The following is a 24,199-nucleotide window of genomic DNA, read 5'->3' as shown; positions in this document are numbered from 1 at the left end:
CCTGAGATCATTCTTGTGAACCTGCTCTGGACCCTATCCAAGACCAACACACCCTTGCTTAGATACGGGATCCAAAATTGCTCACAATATTTTGAATATGAGCTGATCAAAGCCTTATAGAGCCTCAGCAGTACATCCCTGCTGTTGTGTTTTGGTCCTTTCAAAATGAATGCTAACATAGCATTTGCCTTTCGAGGTTGGTTCAGAGGTAGGAAAAAGCTGGAACAGGGAGAGAGAGAAAAATAACAAAGGGGAGGTCTGTGATAGGGTGGAAAGCTGGAAAGGGATAATGGCACAAAGCAGAGGGGGATAGGAGAGAAACAAAAAATAGATCAAGAGGAGGTGTGAATGATAATAACAGAATTATTACCAACAGTCATCCAAGAAATGGGAGTGCTGAATTGAAGGTTGAGGTGCAATGTGTTATTAATACTTTTGGAACCTAGCATTATGTTAATAAATGCATTTTTTTAATTTAACTAGAATGTGCCTCACTCAAAGAGGGAGTTGGTAGCATTGTGGTAATGTCACCTGACCAGTAATCCTGAGGCTAATGCTCCAAGAGCATAGGTTCAAATCCCAACCATGGTCGCCTATAGCCTTTGAATTCAATTAATAAATCTAGAATTAAAATCTAGTCATAGTCATGGTGTCCATGGAATTACCATCAATTGTTTGAGGAAAGCCATCTGGTACTTTCATGATCTTCAGGGAAGGAAATCTGCCCATCTTTACCTGATCAGATCTACATGTGACTCCAGATCCACAACAATGTGGTTGACTTTTGATAGCCCTCTGAAATGACCCAGTGAGCTACCCAGTTCAAGGGCAGTTGGAGATGGGCAAGATGTGTTAGCCTTTCCAGTTATGGCCATGAATGAATTTTTAAAAGATCTCTGTTGTGAGAACGAATCAGCAGATCAGTCTCTAGGTGCAAAATTACAACAGGTGGCTGAGCTAGATTTGAGAGTTGGTTAAGGGCTGCTGACACAGAAAGGTGGGGGCAAACAAGCCAAGAGTTTTGTGTTGTGCTATTGCTGGTGTAGCACTCATGATTTTTGAGAAGGCCAATGCTTTACATCGAGGAGTGGGTCAGAATGGGCACAAGGCTGCAAAATTGGGAGTAGATCGATGTGCCAACCAGCACAGGGTTATTGAGTTGTCGAGTTGGTGGTAAACCAAGGCCCATCGGCACATCATATATTGGGATTTCGGAAATGCAGATCCAATGGTCAACTGGAGTCCAATAGCATGAAAGAATGGTTTGAAAGCATCGAACACTTCAGTCTGCAGTGGAAGGAGAGACTGAGGAGGAGAGACAGAAAGAGGAAACTGAGGAGGGAATAAAGTTTAGAGTTGGTGAGCTTGATGACTTCAATCAGGCCATTGAGTTTGGCCTATTGGGATGTGAACTCTCTATTTAAGGAGCCAATTGATGGGCCAGTCAGGGAGTCTTTTCCTTGTATTTAACTGGGAGTGTCAGTTCCTCTGGCACTCCAGAAGGTAGACTGCTGATTGATAGCACTCTGTGTATTGCTGTTAGAGTTTGTAAATAAAGGGATTTTGGTGAAAGGACTTTTGCCTCTGAAGATTATTACAATGAGCTAATGAGGAGAGGTGTTTAAGGAAAAGGGGGCGGGAGCAGAGAGGAAAAGCCAGAGGTGGAAAAATGGTGCACCGATTTTATTGAGTTTGATGGTCAGGCATGACCCAAATGAATGTAGGTATAGTTTTGTGATTGGAATGGGTGTAACAGTGATTTGGACCCATTGCGCTTGAAGTTTGAATTAAGTTGGCGCTAAAATACAACCCTGAACACAACTGACAAGAGTGATAAGCGACCATAGTGACAATTTATCTTATTATGGGCATTCGTGTTAACGAGATATTGTTGTTTCCCGGATCTTCTGAAATGCACGCATAAACTGTGACCTTAAAGATAGCTCCAAGCAAAACTTCATTCTGCTTCATTTTAAGAGTTGAGCTACATATCTGCTAGTAGGATTTGAATTAATTGCTGCGTTGTGGAACACAATGTAAATAGCCTCTTTCAAATTAATTTTAAAACAAGTTTCGCAAAAAAAAAAAAATTTTATAATCTAAAAAATCCTGGCAAGAGAATACATTGAAGGTTTCAAGCCTCTGGCAACTGTAATCCTTTGAAAGCAGCAGCAATTAGATTATTGGAACCATTTCGATTTCCCTTCCAAGGAAATAGTGTTATTTTTTATCTGCGCACTTCTGAAGATCCAACCCAAAAATGCATTTTAATTGATGTGGAAAACGATTTTCGCATTCTAAGAATGTTGTTTGTCAAATTTCTTTTGAGGGAAGCATTAAAATCTAATGTTTTTATTAAAATACCCTGTTCTAGTTTAGGTGTTTCTATTGCTCTTGAGGCCAAATGATCATGGGACATGGAGGGGGAGAATCAGGATTTTGAATTCGATGATCAGCCATGATCAAAATGAATGGTGGAGCAGGCTCAAAGGGCCAAATGGCCTACTCCTGCTCCTATAGAAACTTCGCAAAAGCTCTTTGAGGTAACTATTCGGTTCATCCTAAGCAGGTGTGTCTCACAGACGTACAGGGTGGGATTTTACGGCCTCGCTTGTCCTGAAACCATAAAATCCCACCCGAGGTCAACGAACCTTGCCAAGCTCTCCCGCTCCGATTCCAGTGGTCAGGCTGGTAAGATTGTGGTCATAGATTGATCAGCGAGTCTGTAGACCCAGCCACTGTGAAACGTAATTCTATATAGGGACAGCGCGTAGCAAATGTGACTAGTGTTGATTGTGTGTAAGTCATTTACTTGCCAGTGATATCACAGATGACATCCAATTGAGGGTTTTGATATATCAGAGCAAATGATGAAGTAATGAGTTAGAAAGGTGTTCATGAGTGGAGCAAATCCTATTTCTTATGCTTCTTTATTGTTGGATGCAAATAATATATGACAAATGAATAAAACATTTGTTTTATTCATTAGCTATGCATTTTTATGTAGCTTTAATGAGGGCTATTAAAAATGCGGAGGGCTCATTTATACTCATTAGGCTCTGTGAGCTGCATCTAGTTACATAGAAATATTCAAGGTTAGAACTGATCACTTTGGTCAGTCCAAACACTGAATTTCCGAGGCCTGGATAGAGCCTGGAAGGCAGGCAGGTGGCCTGGAGCATTGGCAGCATCGTCATGGCGTGTCTGGATGGGCCACCTCTGTTTTCCACATCACCAATAGGGAGCACAGATCTGTGTTCTTTTTCAAGCCCAATTTAAATCATCAGGGCTGGTTAAAAATCCATCCTCATAAAGTTTTGGATTTTCACGGAGATGGCTGGTGCCAAGCAGCCGTCTGCTGTAGGCTAGGTGAGGGTGGCAAGGACCACGTCGTGGAGGCCAGGCAAGTTTAAAAGACATTAAGTGTTCGTGCTCTTAGGTAAAAGCACTTAATCCTTCAAAGCTACAGTTGCGGCAGCCCATCTCCGGGAAAGGGGATGGCACTAAGAGCTTTAGGAGGTTGTGCATTACACCTCCCCACCCCCGACACTGCCCTCCCCTCCCCTCCCCTCGCCCTCCTGGCATCACACAGGTATCAAAACATTAGCAAGGCTGTTTGCACTCCACCAGGAAGGCTACAAATGGAATTGGATGCTGCACCCTCGGAGATCAAGGCTGTTGGTGTTTAGGGGAAACAGCTTGCACAGAAAGGACAGAGTGCCAGACATCAGAAGGCCAGAGGAGAAGGGAAGAAGAACATAAAGGAGATGGGGACACTCCTTGAATAAAGGATCTACTGGTAGTGGTGAAGTTATGAGGACATGATTGAGAACCAGTGCTGAAGGAGGCTGCGACCCCAGGATGAGGAACTATCTGCCTTCCCCTCTGGATACTAAGCCTCTGGCTCCTTTGCGAAATTTTACTTTTCCTTGGTCCAATGGAAAGCTTTGGCGCCATCTCCCAGGACACAGCCAGCAGCCTCAGCGATGGCTGCCATGGATGTCTGATTGAGTCACCACTTCACTTGACCCACCTCCATTCTTGCCCTCATTGGCTCGAATTAGGGAGGAACCCCATCTCTATGCCAATTAGGGCTCATCCCAATGAAAATCTGAACTGCAACCAATTTCCCCACTAGAGGCGGGTTTCTGATACAGAAACCGAGCGGGCTTCTGTTTCTCACTTTTGCCCCAAACTTGGTGCTAGGCCAACTGTGCTCAGTAAAGTATTGGCCCAGATGTTCACTGCTGGGCAGGTGAGCAGAGTTGGAATGTTTCCAGACTTCATTAACCCAGCCCAGGATAAAGAGGCCTGGAAGTGAGGGGGTGGAGGGGTGGTGTGTGGAGGCGATGCGATGGTAGTTGAGGAGGGGGCTGGTTTAGAAGTTGGGCCCCTTGAATGTGTGCAGAGACAGGCAGGCTGAAGGTGCTACCACTGTGCACTGGCACTGTGTGAAAGATTGAGGAGAAGAAACAATAAAACAAAAACATCCCACCAGCCCTCAACCCACATACTCTTTATGCCCCATCCATGCCACCTTGTGCCTCTGCACCCACCTGTGTGGAACTCCATCCCCTCCATGACAACCGTGGACCTCATGCCAACCCAGGCCATCATTCATTTCCATGGTCCTTCATAGCCCCTATGTCCACTGAGTGTCAACTTCTGCCCGTCACATACTGCCCTTTTCCCTTACTTCCATCATGCCAACTCACCTAATATCCACGATGGTCAAACCTCAGGACCCAATCTAACATGAAATAAAATTGCCTGTTGGGGTTGTCACAATGTTAAATAATCCTATCTTATTGATAAAATAAAACCATTCAATACTTAGAAATTCCTTCAGCTAGTCTCTTTTGAAAACAAATATTTCACTTCAGTGCTTAATCTCTTTTGTGAAAACAAACATTTCACTATTAAAATTATCATCTTTATTATATGTCCACTTGAAGCTGTCAATCAAACTATTTTGGCTTGGAGGGAGTGCAGAGGAGGTTTACTAGGCTGATGCCAGAGTTGAGGGGGTTGAGCTATGAGGAGAGGCTGAATAGATTAGGCTTGTACTCGTTAGAGTTTAGAAGAATGAAGGGAGATCTCATTGAGACGTATAAGATGATGAATGGGATGGATAGGATAGAGGTGGAGAGACTCTTCCCGCTCAGAAAGGATAGTAGGACTAGGGGGCATAGCCTCAAGATAAAGGGGGGGCAGTTTAGAACAGAGTTGAGGAGGAACTTCTTCACTCAAAGGGTGGTGAATCTCTGGAATTCTCTGCCCGTTGAAGTGGTGGAGGCTGCCTCGCTAAATATTTTTAAGACGCGGGTTGATGGGTTTTTGATGAGAGAGGGGATTAAGGGTTATGGGGAGAGGGCGGGAATGTGGAACTGAGCCACGACAGATCAGCCATGATCTTATTGAATGGCGGGGCAGGCTCGAAGGGCTAGTTGGCCTACTCCTGCTCCTATTTCTTATGTTCTTATGTTCTTATTCACTTAATAGGCACCCCACTGTAATAATGTTAGGTTATAAAATCAAATATGCAGCACAAATTCTATCATGACACCTCTCAGTCTTATGTTAACAGACCATCAAATAGCAAGCAGTGATTTTGTTCTTAGTCCTCACTTTTTTTTATTTTAAATCCTTGCAGTGTCAAACCCGTTTACAGTTTTGACAGTTTCAATGAATTTGGACAATTCCTTGACAGCTTGGCAGTTCCTTGACAGCTGTAGCAGTTCCATTGTATCTATGCACTTTTTATGCATATTTATGTCTGGTTTTAACAATCCAAAATGGCATTTGTCTTCTCACATACAGCACTTGACCTCTCTCAAAGAGTACATGACCTCTACCAAAAGGTACCTGTCCTCTTCAAAAGAGTACATTACTACTGCTAAAGGGATATTGTAAATCTCAAAATGGATGCCTTATCTTTACCAAAGGGCCCTCCTGACTCTTCCAAATGTGTCCTAGCACTACATCCAAAAGATACCATACCCCTGCAAAATGACTCCACAAGGTTCAGACCTGCTTCTACTAGGCCTATTGTGTACACTTCAGGTTTTGGACACCTGCCTCCCTAAAAGCACACATTATTAGGGGTAGTAGTTGCTATTTTATATGGGCAACTGCCCCCATGAATGCCAGGTATACAATGTAGAACCTCCACCATTCCCCTTTTTGCAAAAGTGCCAGAGGCTGGATTTGGCCTCTCTGTCTGTGTGCAAATTCAGGCCATAGTTAAGAATTACCTAGAATATTGTGTGCAATTTTGGTCTCCTTTTCTGAGGAAGGATGTTCTTGCTCTCAAAGGCGTGCAGCAAAGGTTTACCAGGCTGATTCCAGGGATAGCGGGACTTTTGTATGAGGAGACATTGACTAGGTTGGGATTGTTTTTGCTGGAATTCAGATGATTGAGAGGGGAATCTCAAAGAGACTTATAAAATTCTAACAGGACGAGACACGGTAGATGCACGGAGGATCTTCCCAATGGTGGGTGTGTCCAGAACCAGAGGACACAGTCTGAGGATTCAGGGTAGATCATTTAGGACAGAGGTGAGGAGGCATTTCTTCATCCAAAGAGCGGTGAGCCTGTGGAATTCATTACCGCTGGAAGTAGTTGATGCCAAAACATTGAATGTATTCAAGAAGTGGTTGGATATAGTACTTGGGGTGGATGGGATCATAGGTTATGGGGAGAAAGCAGGATTAGGCTATTGAGTTGGACAACCAGTCATGATCGTGATGAATGGTGGAGCAGGCTCGAAGAGCCAAATGGCCTCCTCCTGCTTCTATCTTCTACATCCCTATGTTTCTATATTGCCTCATCAGTGATTGTTAGAGAGAGAGAACTGCCAGATTCCACAGCAGGTAAATTATGTAAGAACATATGGACCAGAATGTGGTGTCAGGAACAGCAGGCCTACTGGGAAAACAGTGTTAGCAGCTCCTGGTCAGTACTCTTTCCATATTGCTCCACCTCCTTCTCCAAGGACTTGCCTCATGATTGGAAAGAAATGGCCCAAAATTGGAATTCTCTTCATTAGCTATTTGTTAAGGGATGGCTAGCAAGCGTCTACAGCTCAACCATTAACATGCAAACCTGGCCAATGCCCAATAATGGGATGATGTGAGGGGAAAATGCCTGCTCATTCCTGTGTAAGACTAGATTGCTATCTGGAATGAGCACGTCCTCATATGAGGATAAGTTGGACAGGCTGGGTTTGTTTGCACTAGATTTTAGAAGAGTGGAGGATGACTTGATCAGGGTATGTAAGATCCTGAATGGTATTGACAAGGTGATGTGGGGAAGGATCTTTCCTCTTATGGAATGTCCAAAACTAACGGGAACTTTTTTAAAATTAGGCGTCGCTCTTATAGGACAGAAATGAGGAGAAATTATTTTGCTCAGAGGATTTTGCGACTTTGGAATTCTCTGCCTCAGAAGGTGATAAAAGTGGGGGGCTAACTGAATATTTTTAAGGAGGTAGACAAGAATTTGACTTGACTTATTATTGCCATATCCACTGGGATACAATGAAAAATATTGTTTCTTGAAGACTATACAAAACATACTGTTCACAGAATACATAGAGGAGAAGGAAAGGGTAGGGTGCAGAATATAGTGTTGCAACTACAGGTTGGGTGAAGAGAAAGATCAGCCTAATATATAATAGCATCATTCAAAAGTCTGATGGCAGTAGGGAGGAAGCTGTTCTGTTTGTGCGTATTCTCAGTCTTTCGTATCTTTTTCCTGACAGAAGAAGGTAGAAAAGAGTATGTCTGAGGTGTGTGGGATCCTTAATTATGCTGGCTGCTTTTCCGAGGTAGCAGCAAGTGTAGACAAAGTCAGTGGATAGAAGGCTGGTTTGCATGATGGAATAGTTATGTTTACAACTCTTCGTTGTTTATTGCGGTCTTGGTGATAGAAGTGGGGGTAAGCAGGAAGTGTAGACAAAGTCATTGGATGTGAGGTTGGTTTGCGTGATGGACAGGGCTGTGTTCACATCGCTTTGTAATTTTTTGCGGTGTTGGTCAGAGCAGGAGCCATACCAAGCTGTGATACATTTGAAAAGAATGCTTCTCTAGTGCATCTGCAAAAATTGGCTAGAGTCGTGACGGACATGCTGAACTTCCTTAGCCTCCTGAGAAAGTAGAGGCTTTGGTGAGAATGCGTAGAACTCCAAACAAGAAGAGATCAGCTATAGTCTTACTGAATGGCGGAGCAAGCTCAAGGGGCTACAGGGCCTATATCTGTTGCTATTTTGTATGTTTGTCAGACTTGTTCCCAGTTCCCTGCCAGCCCAAGTCAATTTCTTGGCCTGTAGCTTTGCATTACCCTCTTGCAGTAGTCTTGGAGCGTATTTTGTGTTCAAGGCATAACTGTAATGCACCACATACACATTGCTTTCTTTTTGCCTTTAAACACTTACAGTGACATAGCATCTTGTTAAATTAGGTTCCTTTGTGCACTATATCATGTGGTCGTGATCATTGGGAAATTTCATCAGTTTTCCATGACATTTAGTATAAGATTAAAGATTTCGCTAATGAAGAGATGTGGAGAACAAAATCTAATTTTAAATGCATGATTAACAAGAACGGTTACGGTCTGGGCAAATAACTTGCAGCAATCTTCCAGTCCTGATGGGTTTCATTAAATAAGCTTTAAAAACATTATGCTGATGTGTAGACAGTTACAATTGGATTCTGAATCTGTGAAAACTATTCTGGAAACAAGGTGTCATGTGGGAAGTTAAGAAATCATTTTCTTTCGGAATCAACCTATGTTTCTTCGGATGTTTTTACTGAAGCATGGAAGTAAAGTGTAATGATAACGCAGGGTGCTTGTCAGTTGAGTGAAGAAGAAAGCTTACCAGTGTAGTTTGCAACTAATTATAACTTTTCCATTTTGTTTTATGTCTAAATGCCCACAATAATGTACCAAAGTAGCAAAAAGCTGACAAATAGCTTCAAAAGCAGATGGCAAGAGAGATTGATATCTCTGCACTTAAAACAAGTAGATTTTGCAACTTAAACCGCAGGCATATCTATTACTTATAATGGAAAAAATAAATAAATAAGCACAAAATACATGTGGTTCACACAGTGGTTAGCACTGCTGCCTCACAACACCAGGGACCTGGGTTTGATTTCAGCCTTGGGTAACTAATCTGTGAGGAGATTGCATGTTCACCCCATGTCTGTCTGGGTTTCCTTCGGGTGCTCTAGTTTCCTCGCACAGTTCAAAGATGTGTAGGTTAGGTGGATTGGCCATGCTAAATTGTCCCAAGACATGTAGATTAGGGGGATTAGTAGGGTAAATACATGAGGTTACAGAGATAGAGCCTGGGGAGGATGAGTCAGTGCAGAGTGGAGGGGCCGAATGCTCTCCTTTTGCCCTGTAGGAATTCTACGATTCAAATAAAAGCCTGAAGGCAAAGGTGCAAATTTTGGAGAGATCACATTAGTGGCATTTGTGTAAGAGCACTCAAAAACCTGCTTCTCTGTAAATCTGAACTTCAGCATTGAAAGAGGTGGATTTTGATAAATTCTAAGCACGTTTCTAGTCACATTTGATAGATTTTGTTTTTAACCTTTATCTAAGGTTTTATTTAAGGAAAATCTGGTGACATTTGGATTCCCAACAACTTGCATTTATTTATAAAGGCTTTAAAATAGTAAAACAAAATTCAAATTATTTTGTAGCGATGTAGGGGAGAAAAGGACAGTGAAGCATTAGGAGGAGAGAGCAGGGGCTTGGTCAAAGCGGAGAATTTTCAGCAATGTCTTCACATTGGTGGCACAGTGACTGCTGTCTCGCAGCACCAGGGACCTGGGTTCAATTCCTGGCTTGGGTCACTGTCTGTGTGGAGTCTGCACGTTCTCCACGTCTATGTGGGTTTCCTCCTCCGGTTTCTGAATTAAGATGGTGAGTGGTTTGAACGGTGGTGCTGTTCCCATATATCTGCTGCCCTTGTCCTCCTAGTTGCTAGTGGTTCTGGGTTTGGAAGGTGCTACCCAGTGAGCATTGGTGAGTGCTTCTTGTAGATAGTACACACTGCTACTACTGTTCATCGGTGGTGAAGGGAGTGAATGTTTGCGGAAGGTATGCCAATCAAGTGGGCTGCTTTGCCTTGATGGTGTCGAGCTTTTTGATTGTCTATGGAGCTGCAGGCAAGTAGTGAATATTCCATCACAATCTTGGACGGCATGGTGGCACAAAGGTTAGCGTTGCTGCCTCACAGTGCAAGGGATCCTGGTCCGATTCCTGGCTTGGGTCACGGCCTGTGAGGAGACTGCACATTTTCCCCATGTCTGTGTGCTTTTCCTCTGGGTGCTCCAGTTTCCTCCCACAGTCCAAAAGACGTGCATTGGCCATGCTAAGTTCTGCCTCGGTGTACCCAAACAGGCATCGGAATGTGGTGACAAGGGGATTTTCACAGTAACTTCATTGCAGTGTTAATGTAAGCCTATTTGTGACAATAATAAATAAGCTTTAGAAACAAAGAAAAGGAGATAGAGCTATAGAGGTGTTGAGGCAGAATCCCCAAAACCTGGTACTTCTAAATACCTGAAGACTCAGACACTCAATGGGTGAGAGGCACTAGAGGCTGAAATAAGAGCACGACTGGCTTTGGGGAGCATTTATAGTACTCTGAGAGGAAAATGGAGAAGATTATGGATTTAAATTTTGAGACATTAGGACATCTAGTAATCAACAAGAATGGGACTATTGAGTGATTGGGACTTCCTGTGCGATGAAATTTTTAAAACTCATTCATAGGATGTGGGCATCGCTGGCTAGGCCAGCATTTATTACCCATTCCGAATTGCTCTCGAGAAGTGGTGGTGAGCTGCAGTCTGTGTGTTACATAGAAACAGCCACAGTGACCCGGGGACAGTGAAGGAACGCTGATATTGCTGCATGTCAGCATGGCGTGTGGCTCAGAGGGGCACTTGGAAATGATTGTGTTCGCATACATCTGCTTCCCTTGACCTTCTAGGTGGTGGGTATCATAAGTTTAGAAGGATCAACTGAAGATGGAAGAAGAAGAGTAAGAATGGCAGCGTTTTGGATGAGGAAATGTTAATGAATATTGGCCGAGCTGCTTGTGGAAGTTATCCACTAGATAGATTCAATGATGTGAAGGGTGGTGGAGACTCAACAAGTTGATCCCAGTTCCATCAGTGGCTTCAGGTATTAGCAGTGCCCTCCAGCACAGATGTGGTAGACCAACAAAGACAAGATGCAACAGTGGTGAAGATCAAAACTGGCTGGAAGGCAGAGATGATGCAGAGATGCCGGCATTGGACTGGGGTAAACACAGTAAGAAGTCTCACAACACCAGGTTCGAGTCCAACCAGTTTATTTGATAGTCGTCCCACAAGCTTTCGGAAACGGTGTCCCTTCGTCAGGTGTGTGGAACCTTCAACAGTTGAATTGTTCTTTGTTTGATTATGTGAATTTGTTCACTATTTAAGCTTGATTAATTAAGCCAAGGAATGGATGCGGAAAAAAAAGTAAAACAAACTGTAGAAGGTGCTGGAAGCTGGAGCTGTGGATCAGACTTTTTAATGCACTATGAATGTAGGCATATATAAGCTGGTGCATCGTCTCTGTATAGCTCTGAGCTATAAAACATACAACAACCATGTATATGGTGAGGGGACAATATAGGTATAACTTCATCGAATCTCGACAGTGCAGAGGGAAGCCATTTGGCCCATCAAATCTGTACCGACCACAATCCCATCCAGGTCCTATTCCCGTAATTCCAAACATCTATTCTTTTAAACACTAGGGCCAGTCAACTTAACCCACACATCTTTGGACTTGGGAGGAAATCAAGGCACTTGAAGGAAGCCCACACAGATACAGGGAGAATTTGCAAACTGCACACCGGCGGTGACCCAAGGCCGGAATTGAACTCGTGTCCCTGGCATTGTGAAGCAGCAGTGCTAACCTCTGTGCACTGTGCTGCCCCTGTCCAGAACAACCATTTCTTGTGAATTAATAGCTCACTGCTGCTTTGATCTTGCAAAAATGGCATTCAGAATACAGTCAGGTTTTAAGAAGAGGCTTTCTTTGATAAATTGGTAATAATTTGGCTTGTCATTTGTCATTTAGAAAAATTGATCTTGCTCTTTTCAATTGGCCATATAAAATGTTCATTACACAACTAACTTCATCTAAAGGAGACCAGAAATGTGAAACTTTTGAGAAAGAGAGGTCTTAAAATTTCTTCTTGATCTCTAAAAGGTAATTAACATGACAATTTGGACTATTCAGCATGACTGATAGACTGTATTTCTTTGGTTGCTGAAGGATTAGAACCAAAATGTTCTATAGACTATTTTTCTACCCTTGCATGCATTCTTGCATTTATCAATTTGTTCTTTATGCTGTATTTATCGATCACCTTTTTAAAGGACCCAATCAATTACATTTGAAGGTAAACAACTCCACTTAGATAATATCAATTAAGGGAAAAATTGCATTTCTTGCACTTAGTATTCTTATTAGAGGCATAACAATTTTATATTCATGCCTTGAAATTATATAATCAGATTAAATCGACATCAACAACGTGCATTTCTAAAGCACCTTAAATGAGGCCAATTAAATAATGATATCCAGTTACATCTACGTGTATTTGTCGTATAATATTCTTTTGATAGTGAAAAATAAACTATAACCTGCCATTCATCGCTGAATGATCTGCAGTTGCAGCGATGGGTTGAATTTTAAACCCTCTCCCAATTTTAGCTCAAATTGGAAGGTGAGTGTGCAATTGACCATATTCAAGGAAGGGGTTTTCGGATTTACATATGCCAATGAGGCTGCAAGTCACACTTTCATAAAACATTTGGCCTCTTACTGCTGTCACCTGGGTTTCCTGAGGTACGGGGAACCTGGCAACCTACCCACAGTAAGGGCTTGGTGGATTCTGGAGGGTGTGGCGTAAGTGTCTTTGCAGGAACCCTCTGGTCCAGGTATCTATTTGAGGTGCCATTGTGTCCAGATCCCCAAATGGTGGCCTACCATTCCTGAGGCCTTCGATTTTTCTTCACTACTTCCCCTACCCTCTCCCGGATCAACATTCCCCTCCATTACCAATTTCCTTACCCCTGTTTTCTCCCCAGATTGCCTCCCTCTTCTCCCACCCCATATCTGGTCGGCCTGGTATCCCCTCTCATCTGGTCGACCCTTTGCCCATTAAAATTGCATGGTGCAGTGACAAAGGAGTGATGGACTTTAACCCCAAACATAGAAACATAAAACAATAGAAACTAGAAGCAGAAGGAGGCCATTTGGCCCTTCACGCTTGCTCTGCCATTCATTATGATCATCGAATTCAATATCCTGATACCACCCCCCCTCTCCGTTCCTCCCATGTCCCTGCAGGCTTCCTGACCGATTGGCTCCCTGTAGGTTCAATTGGCGAAAATCAAATTAGATATTTCAGGGTGGCACAGTGGTTAGCACTGCTGCCTCACAGGTCCGGGGTCCCGGATTCATTTCCGACTTTGCCTGAAGTTTTCCCATTCTTCCCTGTCTGCACAGGTTGCCTCCGGGTGCTTTGGTTTCCTCCCACTGTCCAAAGATGTGCAGGTTAGGTGGATTGGCCACGCTAAATTGCCCCTTAGATGTCTAGGTTAAATGGATTAGCCATGGTAAATGTCACATGTTGCAAGCATAGAGTGGGAAAGAGAGTCTCTGTCAGAGAGTTGGTGCAGACTTGATGGGCCGAACAGCCTCCTCTGCACTGTAGGGACTCTAAATGTTTGTTTACCATTTTTATGCCCCTCATCTGTATTCATGAAGAAGAGATCAAAGACCAAGCGATGCTTCCCGCATCCATTAATCAGGACAGGCTTTTGCACTACTTTGTACTTGTGGGTTATGATGGCACTTTGGTTATGTTCCTGGACCATATAATGCAAGTTCAAACCCCGCCACATCAGTTAGGGAATTTAAATTCAGTTAATTAAATAAATGTGAATTAAAAAAAAGCCTCAATAATGGTGACCATGGAATTATGGGACTTAAATAAAAGAAAAAACAACATGCAGTTCATGAATGTGTTTTTGCGAAGGAAATCTGCCTTTGATGTCAGGCGTGGCCTGTGAATGACAACAGTGTGGTTGACTCTTAACTGCTGTCAGAAATAGCCTCGCAGACCACTGAGGGGGTGGGCAATAAAAGGCAATCTTGACAGTGACACACACATCCCATGCGTTTTTTTTAACAAAAACCTCCGCAATCGCAATGGTGCTGAAGGGAATAAAGTGGCAGAATGATAGAATTTAAACATGGAACTGCCAGAGAGATAGGCACAGACCTTGGGAGGGGAACCAGTGCTTTCAAGAATTTTAGAAAAGAGAGGAAGATGTTTGTTACTGAGGCCAGAGGGATTTGAAATATTTTCTTTTGAGGAGGAGGGGGGCAGTGTGGGTGGGTGGGTGGGGGAGGCAGGGGAGATGGGAAGGAGGTGACAGTGTCAGTTTTGAAGTAGAAATGGACAGGCAAAGGCCTGAGGAGATGAAGCCAATTACAATGCCAGCTATTTTCGGAGGAAGAGATGTTCAAAGCTTTCATATAAAAATATTCATTCTTTAATCTGTTACATCCACGTAAGGGCTGAATAATAACGAGAACACTGACACCATGTAAAAGGGTCCTCGTGGTTGTGGAATCTGTTTATTTTTTACTGTAACACATTCATTTTGGTATTAAATTCCAGAACTGAATGGCATATTGATCCTGTGGAATAGATTCTTGTCTGTGCTTCAAATCCAATGGACGACGCAGACATCCTCATTAGATTGTGTTAGTCCAACTGGCAGTGACATAATGGTTGCTTGCAACCCAAAGGACGTTACAAAGGTCTTGATTTTCATTTATGAGAGACATGTGTACATTGATTCAGAACTAGGTGATTGCAATTTACTGCAGCGAAGCGACTGAACTCAATATTGCTTTGAGGTGAAAATCAGAATAGACATTAGCGCCTCTGGCGATTCCTTGAATTCAAAGTGGGAAAATTACTAAACAAGTGCTATTGTACTGTTCTCTTGTGAAAACAAACATGACTGATTGATTGTCTACCAAAATAAACATCACTGAATGCTGAAATTCATATAAAACCTAAATGGAATGGAGACTAAAATCAAACATTTTTCCAGGAGAGTTTGGGTTATTCATGTGGTATCTGTAAAGTGAAATTCTCCATAAATTTCAGGTAATTGAAAGTGTTTTTCCCTCTGTGTTTGAAAATATATATATGTGTGTGTGTGTGTGTGTGTGTGTGTGTGTGTGTGTGTGTATGTATATACGTGTGTTTGTGTGTGTATGTGTATGTATACGTGTGTGTACTGTGTTTGTGTAAAAATCCTAAGTGTTATATTTGTGTAAAAACTGGAGTAAATCGCACAGGATTTTTTGGCAGGGGTTTCAAGATGAATCTCCCGCACTATGTGCACAGCGTAAATCAGTCCAAAAAGTTGCGGGTGGGGCCTATTCCCACTGGAGAAGCCAGCAGCAGGGTGCTAAATGGGCCACTGCACCTGCGCCAATGTGTCAGCGCTGAGACTGGCACATGTGCAGTAGCCTGCACTGCCAGCTTCCCACTGGCTGGCCCCACATTGCTGGCCATACCCCCACCCCACCCCTTGCCCCCGCACGGCCCAAGCGCTGGTCCTGCGAACATGTCTGGGCTAGCCTAACCCTAACCCTGACCCCTGCAGACCTGACCTTCCCCCCCCCCCCCCGGCCTCCCCAGCAGCTTGACCTGTCCCCCCCAAACATGATAACCAGTCTCAAATCGTTGGCTGCTCTCCCTCAATTACTCAGCTCAAATGCAGAGTGGCAGTAGAACACCCCCCCCCCCCCCCCACCCCACCGATTGCCACCCACAGCCCCATGCCCATCAGGCTCTGCCCATTAGCCCCACCCGCCTGATGCCCAGTGGGCAGTGCCAAGGTGCCCCTGGGGCATTTGAACTTTGCCCCTTGGGCAGTGCCATGGAGCCCAGGCTTGCACGGCCGGGCTGGCAGTGCCATGGGGCACCACCCCCAACCTGCGGCACGGTAGCACAGTGGTTAGCACTGCTGCTTCACAGCTCCAGGATCCTGGGTTTGATTCCCGGCCTGTCTATGTGGAGTTTGCACATTCTCCTCGTGCCTGCATGGGTTTCCTCTGGGTGCTCTGGTTTCCTCCCACGGTCCATAGATGTGTGGGTTAGGTTGGCCATGCTAAGAAATTGCTCCTAAGTGTCCAGGTAAGAGGGATTAGTAGGTATAATATGTAGGGATAGGGCCTAGGTGGGATTGTGTTCGGTGCAGTCTTGATGGGCCGGTGGGCCTCTTTCTGCATTGTAGTTTCCTATGATTCTGCCCCTGACCCTCTAGGGAGCCTCAGTTACCCACCCTTCATTCCAACGGGGTCAGACCGCTAGCGTCCGCAAGTGGGGAGCTGTACTAAACCCTCTAGAGTGAACCACTGCTGGAGGGAGGGGGAAATGCTAGCGGGCCTGGAGACTTCAGTCCTGGGCCCGCTAATGCGATTTAAATTGTATTTAGATTGACGTGCGCATGAATTATTCAGCTCCATGCCGATTCTTCTGGAAACCCAGTTGCCGGAGGCTCGCAGAGGCCATGGTGCCCAGTGGGGGGGTCCACTAAACAACTGGAGTCTCCCAGGAAAATCGCATTTTTAAACTATCCTAAGTATAGATTGATGAAACTGGATCTCATATTTTGTGGAAGTGTGTTGCCAGCTAACATTTTCTGGCCGACATATAAAATTGGACTGTTGAATCAAGTCTAACACGTTGGCCTATTGTGTACTCATGGGCAGCAAGGGCTACTGTGAAAGGCAAAATTTTATCCCCCAATTTCCATGTCCGCATTATTTTATCTGTACGAAACCTGATTGAAAGATTAAAGGAAAGGTTTCTAGTTGGGAAGGAGGTGCCTAACGACAGAGGGAACAAATAATAAGGATCTGATAATTGGGTGGGAGAGTAGATTGTTGTGGAGTGGGTGGTGGTACTTAAGTAGCTTGGTAGCTTAAGAGGAAAACCCTCCGTTTTCCTCTGGCCCACAGTCAGTACTGTAAAAACATTTACCTCATGGATTCAAAACTTTTTGCTTCCTTTCACCCATTGGATTTCCCTAAGGCCAAGGAAACTTGAACTTGTGTGCTTAAGAGTAGAAATGCTGTCAAAATGAAGTGGAGATGCTGGCGTTGGACTGGGATGGGCGCAGTAAGGAGTCTCACAACACCAGGTTGAAGTCCAACAGGTTTATTTGGTACCACAAGCTTTCGGAGCACTGCTCCTTCATCAGGTAAGTTCCTGATGAAGGCACTTACCTGTTGAAGGAGCAGCGCTCCAAAAGCTCATGATACCAAATAAATCTGTTGGACTTTAACCTGGTGTTGTGAGACTCCTTACTGTGTCAAAGTGAAGGCACGCAGCCCTCATTGAAGTCTTCAAATTACCATACCTGCTTCAGGGGAGAGGGTGGCTTAGTGGTATTGTCGCTGGACTAGTAATCCAGAGACCCAGGGTAATGCTGTGGGGCCCCAGGTTCGAATCCTATCATGGCAAATGGTGAAATTTGAATTCAATAAGAATCTGGGATTAAAAGTCTAATGATGACCCTGAAACGATTGTTGGAAAAACCGATCTGATTCACTAATGTCCTCGAGGGAAGGAAATCTGTTGTCCTTACCCTCACCAAGTCTAACCTACATGTGACTCCAGACCCACAGCAATGTGGTTAAATACCCACAGGGATAGGCAATATACTGGTCCAGCCAGTGACACTCAGATCCCATGAATGAATTTTTAAAAAATCATCACCTAAACTTTACTGTGGCTCCGTAAAAACCAGGTGGCTGGTTTTAAGACTTGTTAGATTTTTGTACCAGATTTCTGGGGCAGGGTTTTTGATCATAACTTGTTGGGGGTCCTAGCACTGATTTTTCCCTAAATTGGCCAATTAGTGGCCGTAGACTGGTACTTTGTAGAACCCAGGCTAATACTGTAGAGGGGTGAGCCCCACCATGCAATAATCCAGGAATCAGCTACAGCTAGAGAAATGAAGAGTGTCTTTAAGCCTACCAGAAATGATATGCCACCTCCACCCTGTTCTGTCGCTTACAGCTCCCTCAAGGCAGCTGGCCTGGCCTTGAGGAACCTGCAGGGCATCTGGACAATTCCAACCTGCCTCTGATAATTGGCCTTAACCTTACCTTAATTGGTCACCTACTGCTTGTGGGTGGATGGTCCTTCCACCCACCATCGCACTCTGGGAATACGGTCTGCGGGCAATGTGATGCCGTAAGACCGATATGCTTGTCAGCGGCGCAAGGTTGTGCATCCGCCTGCCTCCATTCTCGTCCAAAAAATTTCTGTCCGTTTCTTTTTAACCTCCATTTTTGGAGGTCAGTATTTCCCCTGTTTATTCTGTGGGTAATTCTTTTAAAGCCATGTGATCAGAAGTCCCATTAAAACTGAAAGTGACCTGTTTCAGCTGCTGAAGCATTTTACCCCCTTGTCAGTATTAGTTTATTTAAGGAAAATGATTGTTTCTAATTGTGTGTTATTTGAAGGCGGCTATGAAAATATGCAACAGCCTGTGCTCCTGAGAAAATGACTGAGGATATTCAAAATTAATTGTAGGATTGGCCAAAAAATAAAATTGCAATGTTGAAGGTGTTTGTCACTTTGATAAGTTTTTTTTAGATACTTAATTTTGGGGCACGGTGGCACAGTGGTTAGCTGTCAAGAACCTGGGTTCAATTCCAAGCTTGGGTCAATGTCTGTGCAAAGTTTGCACATTCTCTCCGTGTCCACGTGAGTCTCCTCTGGGTGCCCTGGTTTCCTCCCACAGTCTGAAAGATGTGGGCTGGAGTTTTCTGATCGTTCGTACCAGTGGAATTTTTCCCATCCCGCTGCCGTGCACACCGAGTTGGCTTGGCGCCAAATTCTCCATCTTCACAGCAGCAGGACTGTGGCGTGAGTGGGCGGTAAGGTCATGCCTGTGTGGTCAGGTGCATTGGCCATGCTAAATTCTCCCTCACAGTACCCAAACAGGCATCAGAGTGTGGTGACTATGGGATTTCCACAATAACTAAATTGCAGTGTTGATGTAAGCCTACTTGTAACTTTTCCCCCAAGGTGTGATGTTGCTTTATGGCTTACCATGGTCAGGAGGGGGAGAGATTCTGTAGCGGCATAAGGTAATACCAGTAACTAAACTAATCATAAGTAAGGTTGTTAAGTGTACTATCCTGGGCTTGTTCATAAAAGCATACTTCTGTATCAACGTTATGTTTGAAAGCATTGGGAGCTGGGATGAAGATGACCCATCTCAGAAAAAGCAGAGCTCAAGTATAAAAGATGATTTATAACAATGATATCTGAACTAAGAGGGTACAACCATCCGAAGTGAGTGAACAGATTGGTATTCTGCTCTTTGGAAAAGAGAACACTGCAATGTGACTACAAGGTCTTTAGATAAAGAGGTGTGCAGGGAGAGGTCTAGAGAGGAATTCATTGTTGGGGAGTTCAAAACTAAGGGCAATAAATATAAGGTAGTCCCTCAGTCTGATTCCACTCAGACTGTTCATGCCTTGATGCTTCTCCACGTTACTTGCCGGATCTTCTGAGCCCAAATTCTCCAGAAATACTGGGTGCTCAAGTTTTTTTTAAAATTCATGAATGGGATGTGAGCATCACTGACTGGGGCAGCACTAATTTTCCTTCCTGTCAGAAGGAGGTGGTGAGCTGCCTCAGGAGCCGCTGCAGTCCCTGTGATGTAGGTACACCCACAGTGCTGTTAGAGTGGGAATTTCTGGAATTTGACCCAGTGCCAGTGAAGGAACAGCAGTATATACAAAGAACAAAAGAACAAAGAACAACACAGCACGGGAAACAGGCCCTTCGGCCCAACGAGCCCGCGCCGCCGTCCCATTGTCTCAGTGACCTATTCATGATTTTAGTCTACACCTAATGTGCGAGGATCAGGGAGGTCCAATATAGGGACAATTTGTTACCCAATCAATCAGCCTAAAAGCGCATCTTTGGGGATGTGGGAGGAAACCGGAGCACCCGGAGGAAACCCACGCAACCATGGGGAGAACGTGCAAACTCCCACAGACACAGGCCCAAATCCATGTGTCCGCACAGCAACAGAGATAGTCTCTGAGCTGTTATGTTGCCCTCGAGATGGTCCAGTTTAAGCACACTAACGACATGAAGCAATAGGCAACTCCCGAAGCAACATCCAAGAGCAGCCCACTACAACCTGCCGCATGCATGCCCCTTGCTGGTCAACAAGGTGGACTTAAATGCCTGTGGAGACAAAAAATTCATTATTAAACAGGCAAAGACTGTAACATCCCTGAGGCAAAAACGGAATCCCAAGCCTACAATGTTTAGTAAGGCCTGCTATATCCCCCTATATGTAGACCGCTCATGTGGCTGTCTAAGTGACTCTTAAACAACCCTAGCGTGCCTGCTTCCACCACCTTACTCGGCAGTGCATTCCACACCCCCACTACCCTTTGCGTGAAAAACTGCCCTCTAATATTTGTCTTATACCTAGCCCCCCTCACCCTAAGCCCGTGACCCCTCGTTCTATCCATTTCTAATAGCGGAAAAAGCTTACCACCATTTACTCTATCTATCCCTTTCATAATCTTATAAACCTCTATTAGATCCCCCCTCAGCCGACGTCTCTCAAGGGAAAACAGCCCAAGTTCGTTCAATCTTTCCTCATAAGACAGCCCTTCCATACCAGGCAGCATCCTGGTAAATCTCCTCTGCATTCTCTCCAGGATCTCTACATCCTTCCGGTAGTACGGCGACCAGAACTGGACGCAGTACTCCAAGTGAGGCCTAACCAACGTTCTATACAACTGCAACATCAGACTCCTACTCTTATATTCTATACCCCTTCCTATGAAGGCTAACATACCATACGCTTTCCTCATCACATTCTGCACCTGCACCGACACCTTCAGGGACTTGTGCACTTGCACCCCCAGGTCTCTCTGCGTATCTATACTCCGGATAGTTCTACCTTTTATCGTATAACTCCCCTCCACATTATTCTGGCCAAAGTGCATCACCTCGCATTTCTCCGGATTAAATTCCATTTGCCATCTATCTGCCCAATCTACCAGCCTGTCTGTCCTGTTGCATTTCCAGGCACTGCTCCTCAGTACCCGCCAATCCAACCATCTTAGTGTCATCAGCAAATTTGCTGATCACACCACCTACCCCCTCTTCCAAGTCATTAATATATACTACAAATAGAAGAGGTCCTAGTACCGAGCCCTGCGGCACACCACTGGTGACAGACCTCCAATTGGAAAAGGAGCCTTCCACTACTACCCGCTGTCTCCTCCTCCCAAGCCAGTTCTCCACCCATCTACATACCTGGCCTTGTATCCCATGAGCCTTCACCAAAGTTAAAGGCACGACTCCGCCGGGACTCGAACCCGGAACCTTTGAGTGTCTTTTACAACACAAACTAGAAGTCCAATGCGCTATCCATTGCGCCACGGAGCCACCTAAATATCTGAGGGGAAGACTGGACATGCCTGCTTTTTACAGCAATAGCTGCCGTTTATGAGGAGCTGATGGCCTCATGGTATTACCACTAGACTTATTAATCCAGAAAATTCAGCTATTGTTCAGGGTACCAGGAATCGAATCCAACCACGGCAGATGGTGGAATTTGAATATAATTTTTAAAAATCTGGAATTGAGAATCTACTGATGACAATGAAACCATGGTTGATTGCCAAAAAAAGCCATCTGGTTCACGAATGTCCTTTAGAACATAAGAACATAAGAAATAGGAGCAGGAGTAGGCCATCTAGCCCTTCGAGCCTGCCCCGCCATTCAATAAGATCATGGCTGATCTGTCGTGGCTCAGTTCCACATTCCCGCCCTCTCCCCATAACCCTTAATCCCCTCGCTTATCAAAAACCCATCAACCCGCGTCTTAAAAATATTTAGCGAGGCAGCCTCCACCACCTCAACGGGCAGAGAATTCCAGAGATTCACCACCCTTTGAGTGAAGAAGTTCCTCCTCAACTCCGTTCTAAACCGCCCCCCCTTTATCTTGAGGCTGTGCCCCCTAGTCCTACTGTCCTTTCTGAGCGGGAAGATTCTCTCCACCTCTATCCTATCCATCCCATTCATCATCTTATACGTCTCAATGAGATCTCCCCTCATTCTTCTAAATTCTAACGAGTACAAGCCTAGTTTATTCAGCCTCTCCTCATAGCTCAACCCCCTCAACTCCGGTATCACCCTAGTAAACCTCCTCTGCACTCCCTCCAAGGCCAAAATATCCTTGCGTAAGTACGGCGACCAAAACTGCACACAGTGCTCCAGCTGCGGCCTCACCAATGCCCTATACAGCCGCAGCAAGACCTCCCTACTTTTATATTCAATCCCCCTCGCTATGAAGGCCAGCATCCCATTCGCCTTCCTGACCACCTGCTGCACCTGCAGGCTGGGTTTTTGCGACTCATGCACAAGGACCCCGAGGTCCCTCTGCACCGTCGCCTGCTACAGTTTTTTGCCACGTAAGTAATAGTCTTTCCTACCATTATTCCTGTCAAAGTGGACCACCTCGCACTTTTAGGGAAGGAAATCTGCCATCTTTACCTGGCCTGGCCGACATGTGACTCCAGATCCACAGCAATGTGGTTGACTCTCAACCGCCCTCCAAGGGCAACTAGGGATGGGCAATAAATGCTGGCCAGCCAGCAACGTCCATGTCCCATGACATACCCTCTTCCACCACCTTCCATCGGGGAAAAAGATACAAAAGTCTGAGGACCTGCACCAAACGACTCAAGAACAGCTTCTTCCCTGCTGTCATCAGACCTTTGAATGGACCTACCATATATTCTACACCCTAGATATGACTGTAACACTAACATTCTGCACTATCTCCTTCGCAGTACTTTGCATAGCATGCAAGAAACATTACTTTTCCACCGTAAGCCAATGTGACAATCATAAATTAAGCCTAATCACTAAAAGGATGTGTTACAAAGATCAAACAAATTCAGCTGGGAGGAGGTTCATGTGGAGCATAAACACTGGTACAGCCCAGCTGGATGAATGGCTGGTTTCTGTACTGTAAATTCCAAGTAACTTTATATATTGTAAAATGTTTGGGAACCAAAATGTCTGGAGTGGGAAAAGTAGAATAGATGCAAATCATATCCCGCACATTGAAGGGAAATGAAGATGTATAATGCTGCCTAGTTGTTCCTTCATTATGCCAGCAGATTATGCAACATCTGTGACTGCTCACTTTACATTATAAAAATCAAAGAGGAACTCTTGAAATGTTGCTTATGCATATTGATGTGGAAATGTTGCAGTCACAAAACTTGTATTCTGTGTACAAAATCGTCATCAACTCATTGAGTACTTCTTTCACCTTTTCATACATATGAACATGGAACAATTGAAATGTAATTGGAAGAAATGATTCCACATGATTTTAATAGATGTTATCTTTTTAACTAACCTTCTTTTATTTCCTACCTCCTTTATTCCCACACAGAGCATTATATTGAACTGGCTGGGTTTTCTGACACCTAGCACCCAATTTGAATATAATTGCATAAACCAAATTAACCCAGGGATGATTAACTGCTGACAAGCAAGGTGGCACAGTGGTTAGCACCTCTGCCTCACAACTCCAGGGACACGTGTTCAATTCCCAGTTTGGGTCACTGTTTCTGTGGAGTTTGCATGTTCTGCCCATGTCTGCATGGGTTTCCTCCAGGTGCTCTGGTTTCCTCCCACAGTCTGAAAGACATGCTGGTTAGGTTCATTGACCATGCTAAATTCTTCCTTTGTGTACCCATGGTCTCAGAGTGTGGCGACTGGGGCATTTTCACAGTAACTTCATTGCAGTGTTAATGTAAACCTACTTGTGACACTAACAAAAAAAAAACTTTTTAAAAAATTGTACAATTGCAATATGAAGATGATCTCAGGTCAATGCAACTCTAGTCATTGGAATCATAGAATCATCGATTCCCTACAATGCAGAAGGAGGCCATTTTGCGCATGGGGTCTGCACCAACTCGCTAACAGAATATCTTACCCAGACCCTATCCCTGTGACCCTACATATTTATCCTG

The 24,199-nt window shown here is 44.4% G+C and overlaps 1 protein-coding gene and 1 non-coding gene across 2 annotated transcripts in view; one reads left to right on the top strand and one right to left on the bottom strand.

Annotated features, from left to right (window-relative positions):
* Nucleotides 1–24,199, top strand: part of LOC145347633 (dihydropyrimidine dehydrogenase [NADP(+)]-like) — a 710,299-nt gene that overhangs the window by 129,605 nt on the left and 556,495 nt on the right. The window lies entirely within an intron of this gene.
* Nucleotides 21,500–21,590, bottom strand: trnar-ucu (transfer RNA arginine (anticodon UCU)). Its single transcript is given in 2 exon segments — nucleotides 21,500–21,535; nucleotides 21,554–21,590. It is a non-coding gene; the product is annotated as a tRNA-Arg (tRNA).

This window comes from Carcharhinus amblyrhynchos, chromosome 9 (assembly GCF_965287045.1).
Source record: "Carcharhinus amblyrhynchos chromosome 9, sCarAmb.v2.hapA, whole genome shotgun sequence".
Lineage (NCBI taxonomy): Eukaryota > Metazoa > Chordata > Chondrichthyes > Carcharhiniformes > Carcharhinidae > Carcharhinus > Carcharhinus amblyrhynchos.
The sequence above is the reverse complement of the archived record's forward strand: the minus strand, read 5'-3'. Positions and strand labels throughout refer to the sequence as shown.